Source organism: Macaca fascicularis, chromosome 6, assembly GCF_037993035.2.
Source record: "Macaca fascicularis isolate 582-1 chromosome 6, T2T-MFA8v1.1".
NCBI lineage: Eukaryota > Metazoa > Chordata > Mammalia > Primates > Cercopithecidae > Macaca > Macaca fascicularis.
In genome coordinates, this window is record NC_088380.1 from 93,952,432 (window position 1) to 93,961,467 (window position 9,036).

The window sequence follows — 9,036 nt, forward strand, 5'->3', positions numbered from 1 at the left end:
TCCCCTATATACATACCTATGATAAAGTTTAACTTATAAATTATGCACAGTAAAAGATTAACAATAAAGAATAATAATAAATAGAACAATTTTAACTGTATACTGTAATGAAAGTTTTGTGAATGTGGTCTTTCTCTCAAAATATCTTAGTGTACTCATCTATTTTCAGACCACAGCTGACCACGGTTGACTACGGGTACTGAAACTGTGAAAGCGAAACCTTCCTTAACGGAGACGGATTACTTTACTAAAGGATCTTTTTGCTTCCAACTGTCTCCATTTTTCTCTTCTAGACTTCTACCATAGGTATTTGAAACTTCTCCTTCTTTTAGGAACACTGTGAATTTGAAAGCCAACCACCCTTACTATTCTTATGCTGACAGAATCACATAAGACACAATCTTAAGCAAGTTCTGCTTCTGAGCTCTGGCTATTTGGACCCTGAATATCAGCGCTCCCATACTTCCCCACTATTGATTCCTCAGTTCCTCTGCCATTATAACAGCACACTGCATCAACTCAGTCCAGCCCAATCAGGAGCTCCAAGAAAATACATCTTCATGAATATTTTATTAAATTGATCTAAGAAAATTTCAGAGAGACTCAAATTCCCATCTTGGTTTCTGCATACACGTCAACTTTTGTAAACATAGTTACATATCATCTGTGTTGCTAGAGATATAAAATAACTCTCAAGGTAGATCCTTCACTAGATGGATTTCTCAAGACAAATTCACACCTCCCTTTGTGCAATATCAGGTCAGATTATAGAACATTAATTTTAAGAAAATAAATATATGTCTAAACATGAATGTAGAAATATCAGTGACTCTTTGTTTAAACACGCCTTGACCTACATTCCAAAAATCTCCTATAAACGTGAACTGCTTCATTTTCTCCATGAAAGTGGTTGTTGGAGTCCACAGTTTTAAGTATTCAATACCTCTTCTCCTCTCCTGTAATACATCTACCACATCCTTATAAAAATCAATTTAATAAAAGGGAAATATGAAATAGTTATAGGTACTTGGTACTTATAAACATACAATAATAAGATGCTGAATGCACATATCTGAACATTTAATTCAAGAGAACCCAAATGAAATAAAGAAAATGGAAAGTGGCTCCAGCATTCTCAGATCCCTTTCTTGGGTGACCAACTGTTCTGGTTTGCCCTAGACTGAGGGAGTTTCCGGGACATGGGGTTTTCAACACTCAACCAGAAAAGTCCCTCCAAACTGGTACTAATTTATTATTCTGCCCTTCATGATTATTAATATGATAACCTTAGTTCTTTGCAAATTGAAAAATATAAATGTCACTTTGCTTTTTATTTCCATAAAGTATGGAAGTCAGATATGATCTGTTCTCAAGAACTCTGGACATCCATATTCAGTCTCAGCAGGTGTAAATCTTCTTTCCCAAAGAGTTTAAGTTTTTGGATCTCAAGCAATAAGACAGGCAGGAAACGTGTCCTAAGGAATCAACTGCTCACTGGTGGTTCAAATATATTAGCGTAAAGAAATCCTCTGTTTCCCTATCTTGTACTTCCTGTCCCAACCCAATCACAAAATGAGAGAAAAATTGTAGTAGAGCAGGAGACTTTTCAAACCTCCGAAAGATTCCTTTCTTAGCTGAACCATTCCATTTATACATCTTGGCAGTAGTCATTAGCAGTGAGAAAGCTAAAGAGACAACAAAAGAAAAATGTACAAGTCTTTTTCAGGAGCTTCTGAAGTGTTGAAAAGTGTTTCTATTTAAAAGCTCCTGACAATGATTGGCAGTATCTGAGAAAACCTCAGAAGATGAGCCCCACCCTCTGAGAATCAATGTTAGAAGAGCAGTAATTGACTAACACCTAATCCATTCTTACCACAGTTGAGGGATTACAATCTAATTGTGACTTTCTGGTCCCTCTCAAATGTCACGAGAAGAAGGTGAACAAAGCACAGATCAATACTGAACACCCTGGAAGGGCTAAGGAACTTCAAAGAAGGAGAGAAGTCTAATCGTCTGTATTAAACTGACACAATAAAACAAAGGGAAACTTGTATTGATTGATTGAGTGATTATCAACAGGCCCATTAGGCTAGTGTCTTCCCAAGAACCTGACATTTAAAATCAAAAACAGGACAGGCCTAATTTTAAATTTTGCAATGAGGGAATTTAATTTAAATGCGAGTGAGAACAGAGGTGCATATATCAACCCAATTTAGTACACACAGAAAAATAGACAGAAATGGAAATTACAGAGTCAGTTCAGAATAGACATAATGAAGTCCATTTACATTTGATGGAATAGATGTTTAGAATATTAATGGTCCAAGTGGCAAAATTTGAGACTACTGACAGTGGGGGGTCATTAAATACTGATTTTTGAATTTTCTTTATTTTTTCCCAAGCATCTACTAAATTATAAATGTATATAACCATGAAGAAGTTAAACCAAAATTTTACCAATCAAGTTATTGAACTTAAGGCCCTAAACCAATATGGTTATGCCTTAGTGAATAGTCCTTCAATAAATGGTAACTGTGATTCCCCAAAGATATTGCCTTGAAAGTTAATTCTGAAAAAGTTGATGGCCATCATTATTATTGCAGAGAGAGGCAAGCAAAAAAACATGTCTTTGACATTTATCATCAATTGCAGAACACAAATGTGTGAATCATTTATCTTGATCCATCGTTATGTAGTAATCAAGAAAGATGTCTTTCTGAGTCATTTGGTTTGTCAACCAGGCAATAGTACATGTAATCCAAACTAAAAAAGAAATTACTTGGAAAAGAAAGAGACTCCAAGAAGAGGAATAGCAGACATATGCTCAAACTGTGAGATTTCAAATGATACAAGATATAATATCTAATCACACATATAGAAAGCAGCCATCTCTTTGTTGGGGAAAAATGATATTTAAGCACCAGGTTAATGCATTGAGATACTAGAAATGTTCTACAAAAACCATATGAAGAAATTAAATGATAGAACATAAACTCAATTTGGCATCAGAATTTTCCATTCAAACAAGAATCACCAGGAAAGACTGATGATGTCTTGTAGATTCTGCCATAAGTTAACATGGAGTCACAAGTCCTACCAAATAAATACCTGATTTTGAAAAATATTTCATACCAGATTGGACATCTTGGAACCAATGTCTACGTTAAAATAATAAAGACAGTTTTCTGCTGCCATTACCTAACTTCTTTATTCATTATCACACAGCAGATGATATTTGTTTTTCTGTTTCATTTTTTTGCTTCCTAACCTGAGCCACAGGCCAGATTCTCCTCCTCTGTAACTCTGCAGGGACTCTTTGGTTTGTACCTTTTGTGTAATTCTGTTTGGCATTCTAAGTATGGCTTATTCTCCTGGGTTTCAACATATTTCTTGGCACTCAACTGCAGACTTTCATAAGTTGAGGCCCCTGGAATCAGGGGTAGTTTTATCAGTAGGAGAAATCTAGGGATGCTACTGGTTTCAATCTATAATAACGAAGTATCTATGTCATACATTGTGTGTGTGTGCTGGATCTTATTTGAAGGATAAATTTTATTTTATTATCTTGCAATTAAAATCATAATGTTTTGTTTGTATGGTGACTTCACATCTAGATTAAAGTAGGATAGTTATAATACTTCATTGATATAATTTCACAAATGACTTACCAAAGATGAATTACCAGAATTCTCAAAAACAACTTACCAAAGATGAATTAGTAGATGAATCTTTGCAGCCTGAGATTTCTTAAAAATAAAGCTGGGTTTCTGTATTGGCCAAATTACAATAACCTAGGCATCTTATCTAGAAAATATAATTCCTGAAATGAAATCAGATTCACTTAAAATTCATTCAATCTTTGTTTTTAAAATGTGCTTTTTATGTTCCAGATGTTTTACATAACGTCTGTGGAGTGTCCATGTGCTCTAGAAGAGCCAGACAACCTTGCCATAACCTTCTTTAAGAGTCAATCACATAACACTGTGAATATTTATAAAATTTTAGACCATTACTTGTTTCAGCTCCCTTTGATGATTCATGCTAAGGGTAGAGAACCGGAAGGTGTGTTTTGCTACAGAATCATAAAAATAGCCAAAATATATTTTTCTTTTAGCCATGCATTTCAACATGTATAAACTCTCTGGATGGTATTTCTTACCATTTGGTCCAACTCTACTTCCTGAAGACACTGTATGAAAAGAACTAGTCTAATTTAAGAAAGAATCTGTCCCTGGTAAAACAATACATATAAAAAGGAAAAAAGAAATCATCTAATTCAGCCAACTTCCCTAAAGCCTTGATCTTAGAATCTGATTTTTAAATAGAAAACTTAAACAAGAGTTACTATCCAAGTTATTTTGTTCTCAGTACATGCAGGGTCATTTTATGAAAAATACACAGATTTAATTTAATTTTAAGGTCAATGAATCTAACACAGTCTAAATAGATCCCTTCTAGGTGTTCCTATTCCACCTGGTGTAGCCTCAGTTATACATCATTTTCTTTTGTCATCAAAAACTTTTTTATTTATAATTTCTACTACTGTGGTAAGTTTATTTTCAGAGAGATTTACCATAGTTTGTCTAGAGATTTATTAAAATATATATGGCCTCCTGAAGTGTGAAAAAGTGAAATATTCTGAAAATAACTTAATTCACAACATGTGTGCTCCTTGTACATGGGTGGGAAACTAAGTAACAGAGGTCTGCCATTGTCCTTTCTCCTGGTTTAAATCACCTCTTTTGGAGAATATTTGAATTTTTGAAAAAGTCTGGGTGTTTATAATTTTCCTTTTTGATTAAAAAAAGACACAGAGGAATTAAACTACTATCTACAGACTCACCATGTTCAGATGGCAGTAACTACTGGGAAAAATAGTCTCAGTCATGGACTCTGCTCAAATGAAAATGATCTCATGATCAGAGCTAGGAAACTATAGCACAAAAATATGCTGAAGATTAACATAAAATATTAATACTTTTAGTCTGATTCAATTAGGCTATTATTTTACTGGAAATGGAGATAAAGCTTGAGAGAAGCATAATGAAAGAACTTAATGAGGTAAATGTAGTTTATTTTCAATATTTTCAGTGGTATTGTTTGCTAGGTATTTGTTACTTATGAGAAAATGCACCCCCACATTCTAGGTCAGCAGTTCTTAAAGCACGTTTCCTGGACCAGCAATTGCAGCATCTCCTGGAAACCTGTTGGGAAGACAAATTCTCAGGCCCCCATCCCAGATTAGAATAGACCCACCACTCCATTTTAACAAGACCTCCAGGTGGGTTTATGCACATTCAACGCTAAGAAACATTGTTTGAAGTAATCATTTTTAGGATATACTTAATTCAAATACAGATAGGTTCCTAAAATAATTTGTAGATCAAAAATTAAAATAATACTTAAATTTATATAGTGTTATGTAAATTACAAAACACTTTCCAACGCATTAGTCTCATTTGATCTTTCCATAATACTGTCAGACGGACTAAGGAGGAACTAGTATTTTTATCTTACAAGATTAAGTTGAGTTTGAGAGAGATTAAATAAATTCTTAACCTCACAAAGCTAGTTGATGAGGGAATTAGATTGGAATCTGATCTTCAAGCAGTAAAACAGCTATGCTGTGACTAAATTAAGGAACAGTTGATCAGAATTAGTAGAGGTTCCAAAGTGCTTCATATTTTTAATAAAATGCAGTTTTGTTTTAATGTGAATTTGTTGAAGGACACCCATTGGCATCCAAACAATGTTGTAAATTCTTTAAACATTTTAAATTAAGTATAATTTAAATGTGCTAAAAAACTTACAAGGAATTCAGATTGCATACCTCCATTTTAAACAGATATTCAGTTTAAGCTCCATCTCTAAACAGTGATAGGTCAAAATCAAATTACATAAATGCTAAAACTAGAAATTTCAGAGTTAATAAGTTTCTACCAATAAATAGAACAATCATTCATTTTTCCTCCCACGCAAAAAGCAGTTAAGGGCCCCACATGGTCTCAACCAATTCTATTTTCATAAAAGCATAAAGAAAAACTTAAATTTGTAGTAATTCAGTCAATTAATTTTAAATATTACTTCTCCAATTGACAGTATAGGAAGAAATTACTCTTCTATCTGGAATTTTTTATCTCCTACCTGTTAGACAATTCTAGATATTGTTCACAGAGTCTTTTTCTAAAGTGTTAGGGAACACACAACTTGGACCTGCTTCTTACATTACTTAAGTATATCTCTTCCAAAATTTTAGTGATCACAGTCACTTGATCTATAAAATGGTTTCTATCATGACCCAATCTCATTCTAGATCGTCTTCACAATTTTGAAAGAAGAATTTAAGGATATTCACAAAGTTGATACATTTTCAATTCACATGGACACTACTCAAGACATAGGGATGAACAGTGTTTCTTCAGTAAAGCTAATATATCACACATCTCAGAATCCGTGAGAATATCTGATATCTATAGAAAGATTAAAGCAAAATGTTTTTTTAAAATGTGTTTTTTTCAGACTGTTGCAGATGTTCTCAGATGCAATAGCATTTCGGGAAAAAAAACATATGTGAGATGTTTCTTTGAATGACACAGGAGGACAATTAAAAAATCTGGCCCAGGATTTCTCAAATTAGTATCTGAGACTGGATCCTTGAGAATTAGAAAAGCCCATGAGAATTTTTTTTTTTTTTTTTTTTGTATATTATCCCTCATTTTGATGGTAAGCTTAAAAACAAATACTTTACCAGTTATAAAGAAACTCTTTTGAAGTGATCATTCACAATTGAACAAACTACTTTTAGACATTAAACATGTGTTCCTTAAATCATCTCTTCTCCAACCAGGGTTCAAGGATGTACATCCAAATGCATAATGAGAACGTCTTTTTCTTTTAAAAGGTGTGTTCATCATTCACATTTGGACAATAATTGTAGCAATTTACTCAGCGCCTTAAACCTGACAACAAGAGATGATAACTATAAAATAATTCTCCATTAGGAAGTTTAAGTAAATATAAAACTTTATTTTGAAAACACATAGAACATAGTGACAATGGCACAGTCTAGCTGTATTTTCATGTAGTGTCCATGAGATTATTTTGACTGACCTCAAAGGGTGTACCAGTGGGACAAAATAGAAGAATTCTACCCTATCAGGAAAGAGTATTTTCTCAAGGTTGAATATTGCTGAAGCATGGTTATAACATGAATCAGAGTGATTTTATTTGGTTTTATTATTGTTTTTAAATTCCTTACAGACGTAGATCCCTGGATAACCTGTGACTGGGCTGGACTGCTCCCACTGGCCCACCCTTGGTGCATGGCTACTGACCTTACCACATACAGAATACAGTCAAAGACTCACACTAGCTATTCAATAGACAGAGACTCTCAGTGGAAAAAGGAAGACCACTGTCTGAAGATAATCTTTAAAATAATCCAACAATGTAGAAGCTTAAAACTCCCAGTGGTAAAAGAAGGTAAAGGGCAATAGATTGAAAGTAGATGGGAAAATGTGCAGGAAACTCAGTGTTCTCCATAATTGTCTCCAATATATTGCTACCTCTTTGTCTTACCCTATCCTCAGTAATTTAATTTGTAACTTCAAACCTTTGTCAAGGGTTTCTAAGTAGAAAAGCAGGCCGTCTCTGACATATCAAAATAGAGAGAGCCAGGCATATTTGTCACTGTCAGAGAAGAGAATTACAATTATGGAAAGAAGGACGACCAGAAGGAACTCTGACTGAAGGTATCCATAAGAACTCATGGAAGGATGGACAGATAAGTAGATAGTTAATGAAATAGATACAGCAGTGTGTGTGTGTGTGTGTGTGTGTGTGTGTGTGTGTGTGTATACAGGTGTGTGTATGTGTCTGAAACAGCCTGGAAACAATGATACTTCAGTAACAATAACCACACCTACCATTCTTACGTTGGTTTCTAAACATTATTTTATACTAGAAGAAAACAGGACTTCTTAGAATATTGGCTTATGCCAAGGTTGGGTCTGGGAAAATACAAGATGCTCTTGGAACATCTTTAAGTCCGGAAAGAAAGAAATCACTTCCTTCATCCCCTTCCCCCACAAAATGAGGACATGTTAAGATACACAAAAAATAATTTTGAATGGAGCTCTCATTGGCCAAATCTGGGACAAATTGTGCATTGTGTGTGATAAATAATAATACAATAGTAATCATTTAATTTTATTAAATGAATATAAGAATCCACAAGGCCATTCTAATATAAAGAAGTAAATAAATAGTTTAAAAGAGGAATTGAAAAGCTCACCTCTATAGAAAAAAATGCCAACTAATGAATGTAAAAAAAATTTGAAAGTAGAAATTCACCACGTGGAAATAATTATTGTAATGTTTAACTCAAGCACAAATGATCAATTATACTAAAACAAGAGGGTGAATATTTGATGAAAAAAGATATTTACGAAGTCTCAAAGTATCTCCCCACAAGATACTTATTAATTATGGAGGGGAACTAGTAACTATGGGAGAAAACTGGCAGATACCACCTTAACCAAATGATCAAAGTTAATTCACCATTAACGGGACAAATGGACATCAAGAGCCTCCTGAGAATGACACATCACTTCATGGTATTCCTGCTAAAAATGCACAATCTGAATCTAATCATGAAGTAATACCAGACAAAGAAAAAGACTGAGGGACATGTTACAAAATAACTGGTCTCTATTCTTCAAACATGTCAAGGTCATGAAAAAGAAAGAAATACTGAAGAATTATTTCAGAATAAAAAAGACTCAAAATATATGACAACTAAATACAACATGTGATCCTGGACCAGAACAAATATATATTTTTCTTTAAAAAGCATTATTAGAATAACTGGCAATACTTGAGTAAGTTTTTTGTACTACTATTTACTATATATATATATACACACACACACACACACACAAATTATAACAGAGTATAGTTTTGTATAAAAGCCAATTTCCTGATTTGTGTAATTATACTCTGGCTGTATAAAAGAACATTCTTAATTTTTTAGGAAAT